The 22,707-nt window shown below is 35.3% G+C and overlaps 1 protein-coding gene across 13 annotated transcripts in view; it reads left to right on the forward strand.

Moving 5' to 3' along the window:
• Positions 1 to 22,707, forward strand: part of LOC123310579 (brain tumor protein) — a 187,710-nt gene that overhangs the window by 129,952 nt on the left and 35,051 nt on the right. The window contains exon 1 of one of the 13 annotated variants that reach the window (XM_044894122.1): positions 13,490 to 13,513. The exons of the other annotated variants lie outside the window; for them this stretch is intronic. The gene's annotated coding sequence lies outside the window, so the exon portion shown is untranslated. Of the gene's footprint in view, positions 1 to 13,489; positions 13,514 to 22,707 lie in introns of those variants that run through there. 13 annotated transcript variants of the gene reach the window in all.

Below are 22,707 nucleotides of genomic sequence, written 5' to 3' on the forward strand. Positions count from 1 at the left end.
AAGCCTGCCTTTTCCGTAAGGTGGTAATTAATGATTTACAAGAAATTAAAATAAAAATTGAGTCCAAAAATGAATGAACATGTACCTATGTAATTCATATGTTCTGTACTCTGATACCTCCTGGATCAATACAACGATAATCTAGATAAGTATACTTCATTCACATTTATTTTAGTACTCAGTTGGCCATGAAATAATTTTCTCAAGTTTTTGTAACTAGAACGGAGTAAGGTTGGCACTCATGAAAGGTCGTTAATGTCATAACGCCGTTGCCACAACTAATATCAATTTTATTTTATTACGAAAATGCCGAAAGTGGTTGAAAAAAGAGACAGGGTTTCAGGAAGTGCTATTTAGAATTCAGGTCCGCTCATTCAAATAATTATAGCCTAATATTCTAAAATCCACAATCACAATACATCAGACGATAGCGAACATATTCAATGTAAGAGAATTTATATAATGTTTCATCTGAATCTAAACGACTTATATTTCAGTTGAATATTTCCACAATCAGAAAGATTGTGAATGAAGAGGAAGACAAAGAATTTCCTTCTATTTAGAGACCCAAACAAGTGGTGGCATTTGAAAATTTTATGTTTGAGTGAATTAATGCGAAAGTTTACTGCAGGATTTTCGATGAATGTCATCGTAGAATAAGTACCCGAAAATTGATTTTTCTATTTTTCATTTGACTTGTCCTATACATTGTAAATGTCTTAAGGTACCAATAAATAACTAATTATTTTTATTATATCAATGTATTTAGATGAACAGCAACAAATACGCGCCAGTTGTCCTGTTAATTGTTTATTCATGTGAAATTTCTGTTCAAAGATGAAGTTCAACTTGACTTGAAACTTTAATTCCCAGATTGGGGGTTATTTGGGATTGCAAACAGTCGATACCTTTTACTTTAATTCCCTTTACTTATTATTGGTGCGAGATGATTTTTGTTGAAGAATTTAACATTCTTGTAATTATACGTTAATTCCTTCGAGAGATACCCATTCCCAACCACTGCATCATATGCATTTCATCTGTGGGTTGATTTTTTGAAATCTACAACTGATGTAACGTATTCAAACTTTGGCCAAAGAAGATAACGAACATTAACTCTCCTCAAGCTAGTGCATATTATGAAATTATACTGATCTCTTGTATTCTCCATGCAAATAACTGGATTTGGTATGCCTTCAATCAGTTTGTGTAAACTTCAATTATGTTCGTCACATATTTTCCGAAGAAATTCGACATTGTGATAAAATACGTTAATAACAGAAACTTTTACGTAGAACGGGCAACATAGCGTTGATTTAAAACCCAAAAATGTTTTGACAAGCTTCATAACCCCACATTTTCGTACTATACAGAGTGAAATGTGTCAAATTTCCATAGCCAACCGAGTGCTAAAATAAAAGTGAATGGAGTATAGCTAGTAATTTCCTTCAGCAAAAGTATAGAAATTGAAATAGAAATCTTTAGAATCTTTCATTAGATTATTGAAGCCACACACTTGGTTTTTTCGTCGAATCTAACATGATTAATGTGGAAATTTGTATATGCAGATTTTTAATATGAAACTTTCTCAAAGCAAGTACTCGTAAATATCCAGGAATATATCTCTTTGAGCCGATTTTATTTTGAGCAGACCTCTCCGTTGGACGGATCGCCTCGTCTTCAGATCTCCGAAATCCGTTATCAAGGCGTTTTGGTAATTCGGATCTTGCCTTCGCAGAATAAATATTTGTCGAACCTATATACAGAATCTCATCTCGTTCCTCTGCTAACGTAAACAAGATTGAATCGGAATAATTTTAGTTATTAATAAACTTCGGATAACCTCAACCGATGTAAAATTCATGATTTCGGGCGTTTGAGGGTGAGACGCCCGCCGCCGTATCGTGAGATGAATCGACGTTACCCCTGCTGGGGGGGAGAGAAAACGATTTATCAGATTCAATTCCGAAGAATTATGCGATATTGTGTCGGAATAAAGTGTTTAAGAAATGATAAATGGCTGGAAGATACGATCGGACGGTAGATACAAGGAGAAAGTTGAGTTTTACTAGATAGGAAATTATCGCTCGTAAGGGAGGCGTTTTTCGGAAATAAAAGTGAAATAATGAAAGTATCTACAAAGGGGAAGTGATACCTCAAGAATCTCTATACAAAAATGGCATTCACTAGTTCTTAATTTACGCTTTTAATTTTTCACGTAAAGCCTTGATTTTTTTTAATTGTTGAAGTTGAAGGACGTCTTGATGTCAACCCCCCTCTTTCTTTTCAGTTAAGTTGTTTTTTATAAGAAAAAAAGTTGAACTTCAGTGTCTCTGAAACTTGTCATTTTTCGATAGTTTTTCAACCATTCACCTATTCAAAACTTTCAAAATGACTAAGTTGAAAAAAAAAATGAAAATGATTACTGAAATAGATCCTAATACGACCCTAGACCGTTTGTTAGCTGAATTATCGCAAAGCAATGGAAACAACTTATCTCCTTATTCGACCATGTGGTTTCGTTTAGGATATTGGCTCGTTCGATATTTACGTGGTAATGAAAATGGAAACTTAGGATTGCCGAATTGTTCTCATTATTTTTTAGTAACTTACACGATTTTATGAAATGGCTCATTTCGATATCAACCAGGCCCGGATCTAGGGGGGGGCAAGCGGGGCGCTTGCCCCGGGCGCCAGCTCAAGGGGGCGCCAAAATCAACCAGAGGTTAAAATTTTTTTACTTTTGATTTTCTCGGAAAAAATTAATTTCCTAATGTTAAAATGGAAAGTGTAGAATGGAAACATGATAAACCATCACTATGCCTAAAATCTTTAAAATCAATGAGGGATCAATTAACTGCATATTATTCAGTCATCTACGAATGACCGCCACACTTGGGTGAAATAGGTTGAAAGATCTGATATGTTCACACTGCGTCCAGCAGTAATTTCTTTGCCTGTCGACTCATCGCCTCCTCATCTGGAACTAAGGGCCAAAATTTCCGATTTTCTATAGACCATAACTTAAAAACTAATCCTTTCAGCATAATTATATTTGCATATTCGTAATCTATGCCTTAGTAAAAACACCAATTTCGGTGGAAATCAGTAAGATTGAAATTTTTTCAAATTTTCCATAGATGTAGGTACCGAGTTTTTCACCATAATTTGAGCCCCCCTTTAACTTTGTTACTAAGAGAGGTACAGAAAAATGTTTTATACAAAAGTTTCACGAAATTGAGTGTTTCAAAATGTTTTCACAAAATGAAATATATACAGAGTGGGCGATTTTTTGAGGAATATTTTTGGTCTCCGATCAAAACCGAATTCATTCTGTACACTAATTCGAGGGCGTAGAACACGAATATGCAAACAGATATTTAAAAAAAAATCATTTTTCAAGTTATGGTCGATAGAAAATCGGAAATTTTGGACCTTCGCGGAAAAATTCATAAAATCTGAACTGTTCGTGATAGATGAATGAAGTGTCCCAAGTGACCAGTAACATATCTGTTATGTTTTCTTGGGAGATCGAATGGGGAACTTTGTTATGTGTTATTTTTCTGTAACCATTAAGTGTCTGATGCGATATTTGAGATGTACCTGGGCTGTATCGAAATTATATCCACATTTTGTAAATTTCATGTTCCCGCTCCCTGATATCCACGTAACATATTTGTAACATTGTTCTTTATTTGCCATGTATCATTTTGAGATCATGAACATAGCATGACACCATAAGCGTTTTAACTACCGTCGAGGGCGCTGTAAAACGTAAACAAATATGGAGGATTGTGAGAAATGCTATTGATACTGTTGTCGTTTCGATATGTATTTATTATCATTTAGACGTTTTGTCAGTTGAATAGTGGATTACTCAAAGTTAATAAGTACAGATATTGAACGTTTGATAAGTTATTTGTGTTTCATAGTGATTTTCCAGTGAAATGGTGAATTACTGAAAAGAATTAAAGTGCTATGGATATCGAACTGTAGGTCAATAAATCATTTCTCGTATTTTCATAGCAGTCCTATAACACATAATAGGCTATGTTTTTATTATATCCAGCATATAAAAATTATATTTGAATAAATAATGTCCTGTTTGGTGTAAATTTCGATATAAGTTATTTCCTCACGTGTTGCATGTACTTCATATGTAGAAATAAATGAATAAATCTTATATTAAAAATTTTCTTCAGAAAGATATGATATATGCATATGGTATTCTATTCAAGCATGAAAAATAATGGAAATTAATATAAACTATTGCAATATTGAACTCGTATTTTGATTTTTAAAATAGTGTGTATTTATCGATCATTTTTGAAAATAAAATTGATTATTGTTCTCCAAGAAAAATTAGGGCATGTCTTTCTGGTCTTTGCACTTTCCTGCATTAATGAACTGTTGATTATTTTTTTATGGAATGCAGGAAAGTGCAAAGACCAGAAAGACATGCCCTAATTTTTCTTGGAGAACAATAATCAATTTTATTTTCAAAAATGATCGATAAATACACACTATTTGAAAAATCAAAATACGAGTTCAATATTGCAATAGTTCATATTAATTTCCATAATTTTTCATGCTTTTTTTGAAAGTATTTTCAAAAACAAATGAAACATAATAAACATAGCACATGAACGTAATATATATAGATCTCCTATCAAACAAATATTTGCATGATCCATGTTTGAACTATTTATGCTCCTTTCAGAAAGGAGATGTGTTCCTTGTTTGAGGCGGACATAGGAGCATAGCTGCTACATAAGCGCTCTGTATTTGTACTCTTAATGTGCTATATCTGTTATAAAACAAGGAGCGCGGGATACATTTCTGCTTCATAACTGTTATGAGATATGGTCACCTGGGGTGGTTTTTTATATTCGCAAAGAACCAATTCATCACAAAAAAACAGCATATGACTAGTGCCTTTTTTCTAGGTGCTACAGCTCTTCAAAGTTGACCGATATATCCGAAATTTTGCACTAAAAGTGATTTATTCCTCAAAAAATCTAATTGCATATTCGTGATCTACGACCTTAAATTAATATGTAAAATGATCCGGGTCGACATATGTAGCTAAAAAGATGAATTTTTGTTCGGAATAATTTCGTTCATGAAGCGCGGGTAAAAACGATAGACGAGGGCGGGTTGTAAACGACATTCTTGTAAATACAAACTTTTTTATTTTTCGAACGATTGCAACCCGAGTCATTTTTTTTACTAATTCGAGGTCGTAGATAACGAATATGCAATTTTTGGGAGTATTTTGGGAAAAGAATAACTTTTAAAGGAATAATGAGAAAAAATATGTTTTGATGGAACAATGGGAAAAAAATAAGAGTGATTTTTTTCCCAAAGTACTCATCTTAGGAAAAATCTAATTGCATAATCTATACGACCTCGAACTAGTGAAAAAAATAACTCGGGTTGAAAGCGATGACGAATATGCAATTAGATTTTTCCTACGAACCTTACAAGGGGGGGGGGGGCGCCATCATGAATTTTTGCCCCGGTCAGAAAAAATCGTAGATCCGGGCCTGATATCAACTGCAAAAGAGACTTATGACACAAGTGTAAAAAATAGATTAATACTTCACAATCTCACCAATAAACTTCATCTAATTTATTTATCGAATTTTTTTACAATGGGCATCACAATCTTCTTATTCCAACAATCGTCGTAAAAATAGGGGGAAACATCATAACACTTTCAACATAACTAACATAAGCACTTTCAGGAAACTGCCTCGATTTTCAAAATTTTTTTCGCCCTAAATTCACCATACAACAATTATGATTCTCTCAAAAGTGACCTGATGCATCTAATCTGATGAACTTGGTACTGAACTATTCATTGTCCATTAGTTGAACGACTTATTTTGATGAGTTCTACGATCTGTCAAAATAAAAGCCTCACTTTTAAAAACACCCTATATATGGCAAACATTTTTACAGTGATATATGCCAAACTTACGCTGAAATTCAGGAATAACTGAAAATTATTCCTAATATTACCTCTTGCGTGGTAATTTCTACTTTTCTGACTCAGTTCGTAATTCAGGTCATTGCTCAAAGGTGTGGCACATTTTCATATTTGGGGTAGCATCCGTAAAGCAACCAATGTCGATCGTCTTGATCTCGAATCGTATGAAGAAATAGGTCGATCGGGAAAGCCAATTTGTGTGTCCCTCCCCAATGCAGTTCATAACATTTCATCAGACAATCGAATTGGACCAAAACCAATAACTGGGGTTTCACGTTATACAGGGTGGGCTTTTTAAAACGAAACAGACGAGATAACAGGCGGAATAAATTTATTTCGAAAAAATGCTCGGACACGTCGATTTTTGTTTCAAGGGGGACAACTTTTGAGGTCAAATGCACAACTATATCGCTTCAACCCTTATTGTTAAAACAACAACCCCTTAATTTTGAATAGGAAAGATAGGTTGAGTAATACCTCATTTGAAAGGCATTTTTATCCTGAATTCAGCGTATTAATTTTTTTCTAATTTAATGCATTCGTTCTCGAGATATTCAATTTTGAATTTCGTACAGTACCAGTCATTCTATGTGAGATCATCAATTATTTGACTAATTAATTCTGTGGTTACGATGGTAACCGTTAAATGTCAACATTAGACAACGAAATAATTATTATTGGTAACTTCTTTCTTCAACAATTAAGGTTGTTGTCTCGTCTATTTCGTTTTAAAAAGCCCACCCTGTATGTATAAGAAGCACCCCTTAAATTTCCTCGAATAACCACCTATTCATATTGTCCACATCAATTCATAAACAATTCAAGTGGTTTTGGACATGAAAAAAATCACAGAATGGATGTCTGTAGTGAATATTGACCAAAAATGTGCAAAGGTAAAAAAAATCGAATTCAATCTATGCTGGGTTTGAAAAATATGCAGATGGTGTTGTTACCAAATTGCAACAAAAATAATGAACAAATAAGTTTTTATGAAAAATTAAAAAGTGTATTCAAGTCGTCACAGGCCTGTATCTACTTGTATTGGTGATATCTCTTCTTTCGATATCGTTTTGTACTAGACTGACAGGGAATCGATATTTTCTAGATTCATATCTAAAATTTTTCACGATTGAAAAAGAAAAAAACCGTGTTCTTATTTATAGTCCTTTATAGCTGTATCAATTTTTACGATGTTTACTGTGTTATCGGCAATGAACCTACTCGCGTAGTTAACTCGATTTAAATCTCCCGTATAAATCGGCATGATACCAAGGAAATGATGGAGTTAATAATAAAACCAGATTCGGTGTTCAAAACGCAAGAATTATATCAACTGCGTATTTCATAGACCTCATTGTTGTTGTTTTATATAATATCCCACTCATAAAGTGCATAAACCCTGATTAAAATCGAGCACATTATGCAAAACTTTAGATCTGACAATAATTAATGGTACTCTGGTGAGATCTGAACTTGCAAAATACGGCATATTTTGCTTTTACCGTAGAGTGATTTATTATGTTTTGTTTACAAATTGCTATCGCTTCGGGAAATATCATTTTGATCCATTTATATTATCGATCATTCTCAATGTCTATTACGTTTGTTCCTTACGTCAGCACAAAATGTATTTTGAGATTGAAATGATTGAATTAATATTCATAACGTCTAAACAGAGATGAAGTGAGTGTATGTAGGTTTATGGTTCAATTGTTTCCTTCACCATAACATTCTCTTTGAAAAAGTTGTCACTTTTTGTTTTGTTTAGAATGCAAGTAAATGAAGGGTTGACTAGCCGTTCGATTTTTGGGAACAAAAATGATCTCACGTGGTTTCATATAATCTACAAGATGAAATAAATGAATACGAGCGCTTTCGGCCTGTAAAATATCTGGTTTGTTCGTAGAGTGCTTTGCAACGGTTGTGAACTGTACAGAGCAAGCGCAATTCCTTTTTAGGGTAGCGAAAATCCATTTGCGCTTGCTCTGCACAATTCACAAACGTTGTGAACCACTATACGAACAAGCCTATCATAAGCGTAGGCGAACATGGAGACTACAGCAATAGTCACAGGGATAGTGAGTCCATGTGTCAAATTTATAGTGTTTAGAAGTTTCAACAACGATATTATGATTCGATCATCCATAGTGAGCATTGTGGGGTCGACAACATTCTTCATCACATAAACAGATTTCAGATTTTGTATATTGTCATAAGGTCCCATACTATCAACATATTCTCGTTTATTTTTATAGGTTTAAATTCATCGTTCTCTATCCATGGATTCGTTTATTTATAGGAATATCGGTGACGAACAAATGTTGCTCGGGGCTAAAAGGAAACGAAATATATATGGGGGTTAGGAAATGATATTCTCGATCGTATTTGGTCGGAACAAACAACTTGAAATTCTTAACTGATGGCGGAAGCTGATTCCAATAATGAAGTTTATTTTACTTCAAGATCGGCTGTTTGTATATCACAACCAATAGGGAAAACGGTGAGAAGATTATTCCAGTCGTAAATCGCTATAAATGCTTCAAAAACTTGTGTGAAAAAAAACAACGATTATCATAAAATTAGCTTGGACCTATTCGAGGTTGTTGGCAACATTATAAACTACCAAGCTGTCAATAAACACATAGGTACGTTAAATCACATAAATACGTTGATCTCGTGGCTCTGTTTCAACTAATTCCATTGTATGTTTTTACATACAGAAGTTTCAGCTTGATGCAATTAGAACGAAAATGGATTTCCACGTTTTTTAGTTTTCACAATTCTTTCATTATGTCAGCATTTCATGAGGTTGGTTTAGAATCTACTCGATGTAATATGTCAAATTTGGTAATCGATTTATGATAGTTCAAAGCTTAACTGGTCGGTTTTGCCAAGAAGCTATATAAAAGAGGCGCAATTCAGTCCGAAGTGATGACGTATAGGGTGGCATGGTCAAGCACAATAGGGAATACTCCTTCCGAGAAAAATGATTTTTATGAAATATCTTTGAAACGTTACATTTTGAAATGACCATTTCAATCGTTTCCCAAAAAAAAAATTATTTCAAGCACTTAAAAATGAAGAATAAAAATGGGTATTTAAAATTTAAAGCGTTTCATGTGGATTGCAAAAGTTGGCAACATCGACTGAAATATGCCTTTATAAAAAGGACAACAAATACAATACCTTGATGAGATAGATAAAGATGGCTGTCTATGAAGTCTGCGACGAACGAGGAAGGTCGTAAAATTTTATGGGATTTTTATGGCCGGTTGCAGTTGCAGCTCGCCAGTAAGTAGGCGCCTGTAGATCAACAGCTGTTATTTTGTAAACAACCTGATCGGACATTGTTCTTTTCATTGTCTTGTATGCGCTGTTGCCAAATTGTAAACTCCGCACAAAGCGATTTAAATTTTAAAACCCCATATTTGAAGGATGATTTTGAATAGTTTTCGCGGTGAATTTGAAAAAATCATGAATGAAACTCATAATTATTCAGTTTAAACTTGCATATGCAGTGATAACCCAAATTGAGGAGAATTCCCCTTTAATAGAATTGTGTCCGTTAGCAGTGGCGTAGCCAATGGGTTCTTCTTCTGAAAAATGAGTCACTGGATGAGCTTAAAAGGCTTTCATGACTTGGTCGAGTTAGTAAATGAGAATAAACTATTGCACGGCTCCGCCTAATTTTTTGATAGCTAGACCAGCTAGTGTGAAGCTTTGAAATAATAACCAACACACTAATACTTGGACGGCTTCTAAATGCCTGTTGAACAACTGGCCACAATTGTTACTATAAAACACCAAAGAATGCAATGCAATAGTCCTTTATCGCACATACACATCACACACACAAAAACTGTCGTACACCTGCCAGAAATGAGTGTATTGTACCTATGTGTTTTTAATTAAGTCATTCAGTGTCATGAGGACCATATTTTGCTTTTGTGTGATACGCAAATATACGCCTCTCCATATAGTATGTAGAACAGTGCTGACATTTTGATTCAAATGCGAAAAGTGATTTTTCTCTCCAATATATATCTTCTTGGGTTTTACCCCAAAGACACAATTTTATAATACACCCCACAATAATTTTTGAAAACTATTAATAGCCTTTTCAGATCGTTTTATCTGCTCTTATTATTCACTTTTTATTGTTCTTTTTCAAGAATGACGTGAATGTGTAGCAAAACTCGTAATTGTTTTTCAATCCAACCTGCAACCGTTTCTCAACCATAAGAAAAAAAAATCATCTCGCCATGAGGACACGCCTCGCGACCTTTGTCAAAGGTAGATTCGCACAGTATTCCTCAAGGAGTAACAAAAAGATCCAATAAGAAACTGAATTCTCGAGACAATTGGTGGAGTCTACTGGAAATTACTCTGTAAAGACGTCCCTCGATTGCTCTCGAGTCCAAAATAATCACAAGAAAGAAAAACGCTCATCCCGGATAATTTGATATTCGGATAAAAGGTCAGATGTGAAGAGAATACAGCTCGCCCACATACAGTGTCGCTCTCTTGTAGAGGAGGAAATCGATGAACAAAACAGCTATTCGATATGACATCCTGTGTTATCTACATCGGCAAGTCTGAGGAATCTTGTCTCGAATCGTTCGACATCGAGCTGATGTGCATGTGGAGAATAATAATTGAATCTGATTTGCTATCGCGAAAAAGAGAAACTTTTTGGTAGGTCTTGAATAAATTGTACAGAGTAGGCAAAATTCGTTGCCTACTGAGAGGATCTCGAGAACTGTACTAAGAGCTAGAAGAAAAAGGATGACACATTTCCTAGCTCTTTTTCAGAGAAACAAAGAATGGTGAAAACCGTAGCCTCCTACGATTTTTCGTTTTTGGGTTATCAAAAAAAATGAGATTTCGAAAAGTTCTCATAACTTTTTTTTACAGATCTGAAAAATGAAAATTCTTAGGCACTTTCATATGTAGAATACTGCAAATAAATAATTCGAAAATAACAAATTCAATAAAAGTTTGCATTTGAAGAAACTTCGCCTAATGATTCGAAATGAAGAAATATTTTGAGCTCGTCAGTGATTTCTACGTAAAAAAGTGCCTGTAGAAGGTTCAAGTTTCAGATCTGTAACTTCAAAGACAAAAAAGTTATGAGAAGTTTTTGAAATCGTCAAAATCCCATTTTGCTAATAACTCAAAAACGAAGAATCGTAGGAAGCTACGGTTTTCAGCATTCTTTGTTTTCCTGAAAAAGTGCTTGGAAATGCTTCATTCTTTTTCTTCTAGCTCTTATACTTAGTTTTCGAGATCCCCTCAGTGGACAACGAATTTTGCTCACCCTGTACATATCTCCTGGCCTACCAGCATAACCTTCAAAGCTTTAGGTGTAAAAACAAGTGAACACAGAAAACGAAAGGCAGTTCAGCTTACTATTTACTATACGTGGGGCGAAGATCAACATTATGAATATGTAACAGTTCCGCGTTCATATGTCTTGATAATAATTAAAAGCAAAGCAGTTCGTTTCAAGTTCAAGTATATGCAAATATATCGATTGTTTCAAATATTTTGAGAACTACAGTAACGTCTATTTAAACTGCTCCACATGAGTTAGGGATATTGACTTAAATTGCAAAAAAATATAGTTAAAATAAGATTTTTGTGATGAAAATTCATATTAATATGATTCCAGTCAAGCAAATTAATTTTAGCCTGTAGATCTGCAGCGTATACAGGGTGGTTGAGAAAAATCGAGTGAAAAAACGAAATTTTATTCCCAGAGAATTCAACCATTTTAAGACTATCAATACAATGTATGGCCTCCTCGGGCATCAATAACAGCTTGACATCTTCTTTGTATACTACACACGAGGTTGTTGGACATTTCTTGAGGAATTTGGTTCCATAAACGGGGCAGAAGCTCTCTCAGATCATTTAAGGATTCTGGGGTAGGTTGATGATTATCTAATCTTCTTTGGAGCATATTCCATGCATGTTCTTTGCAATTCAAATCTGGTGAGTGCGGTGGTATTGGTAAATGTGAAATACCAAGCTCCTCGCGCGCATTCTCAACTATGGCTGCACGGTGCGGTCTAGCGTTATCGTCTAGAAATTGAAAAGTTTCACCAATAGCAGCGTGAAAATTTGGCACAACATTGTCAATGACATGCTCCCTATAGTGTAAGGCGATCATATTCCAAGGACAAATGTGTAGATCTGTGCGCCCGTTGAAACATATCCCGGCCCATACCATAACACTACCCACTCGGAATGGATGGACTTCTTGAACATAGCGACGATTGCGGGGTATGCCTGGGATTGTCCATACCCTTATTCTTCGAGAATCTGAAAATCGTTCATATCTGGATTCATCAGTGAAAAGGACACTACGTCATTGATCGTTCCAATTGATATGTTGCCTTGCCCATTCCAGTCTTTGACGCTTATGGTCACGTGTTAATGGAACTCCTCTTAATGGACGTCTTGAACCTAAATTCACCTCTCTCAAACGTCGTCTGATGGTTTCGATGGAAACTTGGACCCCATCTGCATTTTGAAGAGTATTCAGTAGCATTCTACACATAGATGTAGGGTGTCTTCTCGCCGAAACGGTGATGAAACGATCCTGAGCAGGTGTTGTTTTTCGTCGCCCACTAAGCCTTGGTCTTTCCAACACGGAACCTGTCTCCCTGAACCTATTCCAAAGTCGAGTTATCACACTTTGGCTGACTTGGAGCCTTTCCGCTACAACAACCTGAGTTAGGCCACCCTGTAGCATTCCGATTGCCCTATTAGCCTCAGCGTTTGTTAATTTACGTCTTGGAATTTTCAGAAAACTCGTTTCAAATCGAAGGCGTTGATAAACTGACTTCATTGATTGACGAAATGTCTCATACTTTTTTTTATTGGATCGATTCAAGTTGTTTTTGAGTTTTAAATGATTTCACAGCGATTTTCTCGAAGATTACATACTTTTAAAAACGATTGAATACGATATCCCTAACTCTTGTGAAGCAGTATATTTATGAGGAGGCTTAGCTTGCCTTACCTCTTCTGGCCTGATCAACCGCATGCACCCTATGCGGCAGAGCAGAATCGAGTCGCAATTTTTCAAATACGGCATTTTAGAAAATCGACATAGATACATTTCGAAACACCCATCAATAAATAGTAATTACACAGTCGGGCGTTCGATTGAAGTTACGTCATATTCGCATAACCATTAGGTACAATATTTACAAACAGGCTTCCATATTCATAGAGGAATTTAAAATTGTAACGCGGCCGTACATTTTAGATTTATGAATAAATGAAACGGGTGTAGGTGCGATTATCTCTAACGTTATCAATGTAATGTAACCGACAATGTTGATCTTATTATTCATTCGACCTGAAATTCTGATGGAAATGCTTTATCCAGTCGAGTCGGCATTATGTGTTTTGAATTTCGGACTTGTTAGTCATGTTTGCATTGTGAAACTGTTGGTTTAGTTTTATATTTATACGGTTGGTTCACTGTGCGGAAATGTTACATGAAGAGAAGTAATTTGTTGATTGGAGTTCTAGTTTATCACTATAGTATATCCAAATCCAAGAGGCCAGCGGTAAACATTGCACCATGCAATGATCACGCGTCAAGAATGTGATAACGCAGAGGTGTACTAATAAATTTTATTCCGAGAGCGTTATATTTTAAAACTTTTTATGTGTTCCAGTTCCGGTGAAAAATATGTACCTATGCTTATCTACGAGTCTCAGTAATGAACAATTAATCTAAAGTTCCCACTTTAATACATACTATGTATATAAATGTGTTACAATATTTTTTGTAAAAGTGACTAGTCCGTAGTGTCGTCAGAAGATGCAGAACTTTCTTCTAAGTTGACGATGACTGGTGTTATATCATCCATAATATTATCCAATTTCCACATGTTCACCTCAACTTTTTGTTTGACATGTTCCACACACTTTCTCCATCTTTCGGAAGTAACCCGTGAGAGAGCCTCTTGAAAAAGATTTTGGACGTCAGTCATTTTAAATGTGGTGTTTTTATCTGCCACAAAATTCTTGACATCGGCCCAAATCAATTCAATAGGGTTCAGTTCGCAGTGGTAGGGCGGTAATCTAAGAACGGTAATATTTTGGGCCTTTGCAGTTTCATCCACGATGTATTTTTCAAACTTTTCTTTGTTCTGCCTGACTATCTTCAACAATTGCGCTTTTATGAGGTCAGGGGTGAAATCAATATTTTTTTCCCTCAACCATTGTTGGATATCACTCTTTCTGAATAGTGAGTTAGGAATTTTTTCCATTTTCCTTGAATGGTAAGGAGCATTATCTAAAACTACTACAGAATTTTCCTCCAATTTAGGAAGTATACCCTCAAACCACTTTTCGAAGGACTGACCATCCATTTCTTCATGGTAGTCACCAGTTTTTTTGGATTGGAAAGTCCAGAGTCCTCCAGTTAAAAAACCAGTGTCACTGCCAATATGACATACTATAATTCTCTGCCCTTTGCCTGGAAAAATATATTCACTACATTTGAAAAAGAATGTTGAAATTGTTCTTCACCAAAAAGGTACTTACATCAAGTTTCACAAAACTTTGATTGCTCGATCAACAATTTGGCATTCGATTTCCCGAAGGAAATCATTGAAACTTTCATATTTCCGAATATATTGGAGGAGTAGCAGTTGAGAATCATTAAATGGGCGTGAATAGATAATTATTTGGTGCAAGAATGATATTCCGAATGCTTATGACCAACTTATCGACTGAAAACTAATTGACGTTCATCCGTCAATCCATCGTTGATTCTCTGATCAAGCTTTATGAAACCGAGGTTCAAACGAGGGTTAAACTCAAAATTCAAGACCTTACCAGACGGATTTTTCAATCCAGTAGATAGTCCAGCAAGTAACGCTTGCCGAGAAGATGTAACCGTTTCATCGGTCCACACTTTGGATTTAGTATGACCGGCATTTACCCAAGTTTCATCCAAGTAGTAAATCTTCCTGTTTTCATCACGGAAGGCCCTAATTTTCGTGAGATACTTTCTTCTCCAACATTTAATGTCGTCACGATCCATTAAAAAACTGTTGCGTTGGCGACGTCCATATTTGAAATTAAGTTTTTTCAATATAATAGAGAAGGTACTCTTCTTAAAATTTGGCAAATTCGAGTCTTCATTAACTATTTTTAATACTTTCTCTATAGTCGGGTGTTCATTTCTGAAGAAAAACTCGTGAACTTTTCGCCGTATTACATTTTTATCGAAATCTGATAAGGACTCCCATTTGGTGGTCCGATTTTGATTTGTTGCCGGCTGTGATAGAACACCGGAATTTATGTATTCAGAAATAATTCTCCTTACACTTCGAGCTCCAATGCCAAGTCTCTCAGCAACTCGGAGTTCTACGTCCTTTAAACACATTCCTGCATTTTGAATCATCTCAATTTTATAAGTATTCAAAATAATTTCTTTTATCTCGGCACTGAAGTGTCGTTTCAGACGTCTCTTTTTTGGAGGACTTAAGTCAACACGCGATTCCTCAGCAGTATCAGTACTTGACATTATCTTAAATGCTTGTAACTTGAATAACTTGCTACAACTGTAAACCAATTTACGAAAGACAAAACAATGAATGACCTCTGCAGTTCTGCACAACAATTCGCATACAAAATGAATCAAACGTAATGCGGTTCTGCGGAGAGTGGTTCTTACTTTCGCCTGCACACATGGCGTTCCTAAAGCTTTGACCAATAAGAGGAGTACCTCAAATACGATCACGCGTTCGTCAGTTTGTTTACGCTGGCCTCTCGGATTTGGATAGACTATAGTGTGTTTTGTCTGCAATTTGTCTTCTGCTTTTAATCATCTTTTCTTTCAGTTAACCTTCTGCTATCTGCTTTTTCTGAAAAATCACTTAGCAAACCTTTTCCTTGTCATTTGTTAGCAAAAGATTTCTTAATAAATCAAACTGATATTGAGCTCATTGATGTCAGTAGAATTAGTTTTGAAACAGTCGCAAATTTCTTCTTTATTACCCATGTGAAGAATCATGTGCCTAAAATTGTTACAAACGCAATTCGTAGACTTCAAACATCACATTCCTTGAATAATTGAAAGGGTTAGATATAAAATTTTTCCATATTTGTCAATGTTGAAATTTTCTAGTTTTTTTTTCTGCATTTCAATACAGGGTGTTTTCAAAGATGAGGCTTTTTTTTGACAGAAGGTAGAGTCGTTTTACCAAAATTGTCTATATAAAATATCCAAGAATGCTGAGATACAACCCTTAGAAGTTCGACAAAATTTCATTGAATTTCAAGTACGGGACTGTGGAAGTTGACTCTGGCATCACAAAAACGAAACAAAACATGAACATATGGCTGGACAATGAATGGTTCAGTACCAAGTTCATCGGTCATCAGGTTCATCAGGCCACTTTAGAGAGAATCATAATTTTTGTATCGTGCAATTTAGGGTGAAAAAAAAATGTAGAAAATCAAGGCAGTTTCTTGAAAGTGCTTATGTTAGTTATGTTAAAAAGGTGCTATGATGTTTCCCCATTTCATCCCATTTTTATGACGATTCTTGGAATTTTCGAACAAAAAGATTGTGATGCCCATTATGAAAAAATTCATGAATAATTGAGACGAATTTTATTGGTGAGATTGTGAAGTATTATTCTATTCTTTACACTTGTGTCCTAAGTCTCTTCTGTCAGTTGGTATCGGAATGAGCCATTTCATAAAATCGTGTAAGTTACTAAAAAATATTGGGAACAATTCGGCAATCCTAAGTTTCCATTTTCATTACCACGTAAATATCGAACGAGCCAATATCCTAAACGAAACTGGTCGAATCAGTATTTTTTCTATAATACATATTTATTGTTGATAAATGTGAAAACATTCATCAACAAAGGAACGCATAGTAAATAACGAAAAACTGATGGCATTTAATTGATTTATAACGATGTTTATTCTCGACATCTCATCTAACATTCTGAATTGTTCCGCACTTCTTTGACGCTCTAAAAAGACATGAAAGATTCCCCCCCCATTCCAATGAAGCATCCATTTCTGATGGAATGTCTTCACCATCATGCGCTCGTTTCATGGAAACATTGTTACATCAATCTCCAAGTATACGTAGAGAAAAACATTGTCGTCCTACCGAAAATTAGAAGCAAGGAAAGATGGTCTGGGTTGAAACGTGAACAAGATAAATAAAACAGACCTTCCAGACATTTGTCTAACCCGCATAATTACCAGATGTGCGAGTGTTTGACAAGTGGCTGGCAACTTCCTACCCTGCTGCTTGAACAATGAAAGCTTTATAGGGCCTACTCGAAAGAATTCGACACGTAAATGAATGCCTTGAAAATATTTATTCCTCCAATTTTGGTAGCTACTGTCTTCTCACTGGCTTGTTGAACTCCTAAGTAATAAATTCCACATCTTTTCTGAATGGAAACTCTGTTTATGTATATGTTTATGGATACATTCAGTGGCTTAGGAAGTGTTTCGTGATGACAGAAAAAACATAATTTAGTATTCTGACATACACCTTCCGTCCATTGACAAGTTCTGCCTTTGCTAGTCAGCTAGTCCTCCAACCTTTATATATCAGTATCTTCTCACCGAAAATCAGCTATACTGCAGGTTATCTGACTTATTTCGAAGAAACGTAAGTCTTGTGTTGGATAATTACAAACCTTATCACATTCATTTTTCAATGGAAAAATTCTTAAGAAGAAAAAAGTTTGAATTTGTATTTTGAATTGAAATGGAATAATTTCAATGATTGAAGATAACATAGAAGGATTTAAAAATTTCATGAGAATCGTTCGTTAAATAAAGAAAATATAAGCACTTCTCGATTTTCGTATATTTCCGATTTTTCATTATAAATCTAGGACGAAAAGGGATCTTAAGATTTGAGGGGGGTCATTTAGATTCCTTGGGTAATTCACTTGCTTATCACCGAAATCATTGAATTTCTTTGACAAGTTCTTCCTATTCATGAGGCCATTATTACATTTCAAGTCGTCCTGGTTCTAACCTACTGCATTGATCAATAAATCAATAAAAATATGTTGAGGAAAGCAAGGTTTTTCTGTCTAGCCTGTAGCTTGGGGGCGATGCTTTTAACATTTACACAATTTAGCAATTCGAATTCGTTCTCAGCGAATGTCTCAATAATTCTTATTATATTTTCAGCAGTGGTCAACTGTTTGTGAGTTGAGAGTAAAGTATATTCTGTATTTCCGATACCATTATACTGTTCGATAAAGAAATAATTGGTGTTAGGTCAAAATTACCATACCACATAGCGCAAAATATTATGAAATTGAGGCATATACTAGAGCTTGCATCTACAGAATTGGTCAAATTGAAAAATAATGGCCAGCAGTGTAGAATTTTGCGCAGATTGTTCGTTTCCTCCTTGTATGTAACATGTAATACTAGTTACAATACTAGTTAAAATTTTTTCGTAAATATTCATCGTTCAACAACTATTTTTGACACCCTATTTTTAGGTGTCATATGGACACAATGTTTATTTCATTACTAACCGTTAGGTGACACATGGGAGTTAGTAAACATACAGCAGGTTTCATAAAACTTTGATTGTCCGATCAACAATTTGGCAGTCACTTGATTTCTAAAACGGATTAACTGAAACCTTTTTATTTCTGAATATTATATTGAAGAAGTAGCAATTGAGAATAATTGAATGGACGTATGAACATCATAATTTGATGCAAGAATGATATTCTGAATGATCATGGATCATGACTGAATTATCGATTGAAAACAAATTGGCTTCTATTCGTCAATCAAGCGTTTATTCCCCGATCAAGCTTTATGGAGCCCGGAGTTGATGTGATAAGATAGAACAACGTGTACTAATAATACTTAAAACAATAGTTTGTTTTATTGTATGGTTGAATGTTGCACTCTTTTTGAAGAAACCTTAACATATTTCACATTCTTCATATTTGTAATGTACCTAATATTTTTTCTAAAACTTCTTTTTTTTTTCAGGTAAGTTCCGAATCTTGGATACCGTACATAGATTGGGTAAGATAATTTACAACAGAACTTATTGTGAGTTCTGTTTAAATGCTTAGGTCGTTGAACACCAGGTGTCGCATCTATTCATTTAGTACTAAAACGCGGGTACTGGATTTCAAAAAGGTCTTTTGCAGTCTGCTTCATTTGGTCGGTATCGTATCAGTTTGTGATACTGCTGAACTGAAATTAGAGCGAAACCGATCTGTCCCTACTTACTCTCCTTCTTCCCCCAGTTCAGGACTCTGTAAATACACCAAGATTCTATTGATTTTGTTTCACTATTCACAGTAATTTTTTGCAATTGTTAGAGTGAAATGAGCTCCTTTCTTTTGTATAGAAGCCGTATATTATTCCTCTATGTCATTATGTTACTAATCGCCAATAAATAACCTAACGATGTGGCGAATAACGACCGTACATTTCAACTATTAGTCAGTTTTATTCGCTTTACGACACTGTACAACCATATAAACAAAAAGTTTATATGGTTAAGTTCAGCTTATGCTAATTGTTCCCCATCTTTCATAAAAATACATAATATGTTTTCTGGATGTATTGAAAGTCCATTAAATGATTCATCGTAGATTTAACCTATTCCTACCACCTGTGCTATTCCAAATTAGATAAGTAGATGAAAGATTAAATTTGCATTTTGCAGAGAGAAAAACGCAAGGCTCCAAAATTATAACTACCTACGTTATGTAAAGTGATTTTACTGCACTGCGACCCCTTTGAGACCTCCCACCACAACTGCTCTCGTCAATAAGACCAGAATCTGTTTTCAAGTAGACTATGCCATCGCTCTGACAGGTTCTCTGTCCAAAGCATTCTTGCTTTTACAATTGAGGAGGCATTCTGTAACCAGGTGATTCGAAGTTCTTCATCCTCCCTTCAGATTCTGCAACATATTTCTATTCTTTGCTTCCTGAGAGAGTTCTGAAGGCATTTTTGCTCCTTTTCTGGAAAGTGTTCTGGCTTCGTTGATTCCATTGTGACCGGGGAGCCAGAATAATTCTAGCCTATTTCATAATATCTTAGAATCGATGGCATAAGAGCTCAATGCTCTGATACTAGCCTGATTTTCATAATTCATTCTAGCTTAATTTGAATACTTCTTTCAACCATGACTGTTCTCAATACTATATATAGTAATTCTGTCAAAAATCAACAAGAGCTTGGAAGTGTGAGAACAAACCATTATTGAGTAGTATGGAGAAATGATTAAGTAGCATATAATGTGTTGGACTTCTTCATGATATCCTGTACCACAGTGGTCTGATCACCTTCCGTTCTAGCATGTGCTCAGCAAGGATTAACTATGGTACTAATAATAAGAATTAAATTCAGATGCATACCACCCGCCGATATTAATATCAACAAGTGTTACGATCTTAATTGTACTAGCCACTTTTCCATGGTCAGGGCAACTTAATGAAGAACGTTCCACCGAAAAAAGCAGATGCTGGTTTCGGTCTCATTTAACCTCGTCAGAGCAACACCGCTTCTTCTCCGATTATTCTCTTATTAAATACAGGCAGACGCTTCTGAGTATTATCGAGTAGTACTCGAGCGCCACCCATTATGGAACGAGATCCGATTCAACCCCCTCCAGATCTAAACCCTGCCGAAAACAATACCATTTTTCCTCTAATCATTGAGTATTGAACTCAATAATAGTATTAAAATCAATAATACTCAATGCTCTAATTCAGTACGCTGGTGTGCCAGGTGGGAACATGCAGTTCACGACAGAATCGATGCCAGCGGTAAAATAATGAAGTGATAACGCCCTAAGGCAATGAATACAATAATATCATATCGCCGGGTGGTATGCATCTGAATTTAATTTTTTATTATTGTATTAATTGCCTTAAGGCGTTATCACTTCATTATGGTACTATTATTTATTTCGAATATTCTACAGAGTATCGAGGTAACACTTTCTCTGATATCCCAATTCGTGCAACATTCTGGGAAGTTTCAGATAAGCGAAGTTCTGATCAACCTCAGAAACTAACTCACCATTATCAGTAATGAAGAAACTCCAGTTACTTAGTAAAAATGCATCAAGACGCTAAGGCCTAGAATCCCGAAGAATACAGACCTGCTATTCTTTGTGTCCCGCCAATTCTTATTCTCCTTTTAAGAATTAAATTTATCAAGCGTCGATTCCCACAAGACGATACATTTTCCCTTTCACTTCTACGTCTACAGAGATCCTAAATAATGACATCCGCAATATTGGGGACCCTACGACCATAAAATTCCCTTCTAATGTCAACCTCTTCGAAAGGTGGAGAGATTGGAATGCTTTACTCAGATTTATTGGCTATTCTCGTAGCTCTCCATATTAAACGGAAAATCGATATCGTTCAATCCAGAACGTGATCAAACGTTGGGAATTTATGGGATTAATGTCTGCCGCCTGAAAAAAATCTGCGGCATGGCAGAGATGGAGACAAAAACAACTTATTAAGTGCAGTACAGTATGAGTGATGAATATACTGCAGAAATTACAAATTGATGCAGTAATTTGCAAGAAACTTTAATACAACTCATTTCACGAAATAGAAAATAATATAAGAGACACTTATAATTACATACAAATTAAAGGAACAGAAATAACTTTACCTATAGGCACAAAAATTCGGATAAGAGTCTTCGAAATACCAAAGTTTATGTGTTCATTATAGTTTTTTACCTAATATATAAGATAAAATTCGGTAAATCAAAGACAGTTTTGGTTGTACAACACAACCCACAACCACAAAAAATCATTGGTCATTGGTACATTTATGGAAGTATATCTAATCAAGAACATTGATGGACAGTGTATGAGTATGAAAATATTATGGCTGATTTTGTGAAGAATTAATAGATTGGAAATAAACTACAAAACTTTCAGATTCAACAAGTTGCCCCTAAATAAAAAAATCTCAGGCAGGCAATTAATATCATCATTTTTACGCCTTTGTGTGTTGAAGTACTTTTTCGTGCCGATAAGTTGTATCTCGCAATCAAAAGATTGCGATAAGTGAATGCTGCACGCAAGAAAAAAATTGATTTAGTGAACTAATTCACTTTCAACAACTCCCAAACCTGAAGGAACTATATTTCCTATGGAACTTTTCCTGAACAGAAGACAAAATAGAATTATTATTCGAAACTTTTCACAATCTCTAAATAACGCGTTTTCATTATACGAAGGACTGGTAATGAAGAAAATAAATCGCTCCCATTTACTTTTAGATGGTCGCCTTGCGTGAAGAAAAAGTATCCCGATGGACGTTTCGGAAAGGTTTTACGATTCTTTCAATATATTGCTTACATGGGGCGATAACAATGAACGAAAGATATAACAGGAAATTTTCGAGTCTGAGGACAAAGTGTAATCGAGAACAGATAGGAGAGAGTAAATATCAGGACAGTTTCCACAAGAAAAACATGCGTTTTCCCAAGGTGCGTGTTCCAAGGCGATCCCATAGAAACGTGGGGTTCCTTCGAACTCGTCCCTTTGCGACTCTTCTCTTCCCGAACTTTAATAAGGGATGTGGAAGTAGCTGTCAGTTCGTTCCAGAATCCGCAATAATCTTTTTCCTCGAAAAAATCACAACTAACAATTTTCGAAGAAGAAATATCAGTTTTGT

Source organism: Coccinella septempunctata, chromosome 3, assembly GCF_907165205.1.
Source record: "Coccinella septempunctata chromosome 3, icCocSept1.1, whole genome shotgun sequence".
NCBI classification, from domain to species: domain Eukaryota; kingdom Metazoa; phylum Arthropoda; class Insecta; order Coleoptera; family Coccinellidae; genus Coccinella; species Coccinella septempunctata.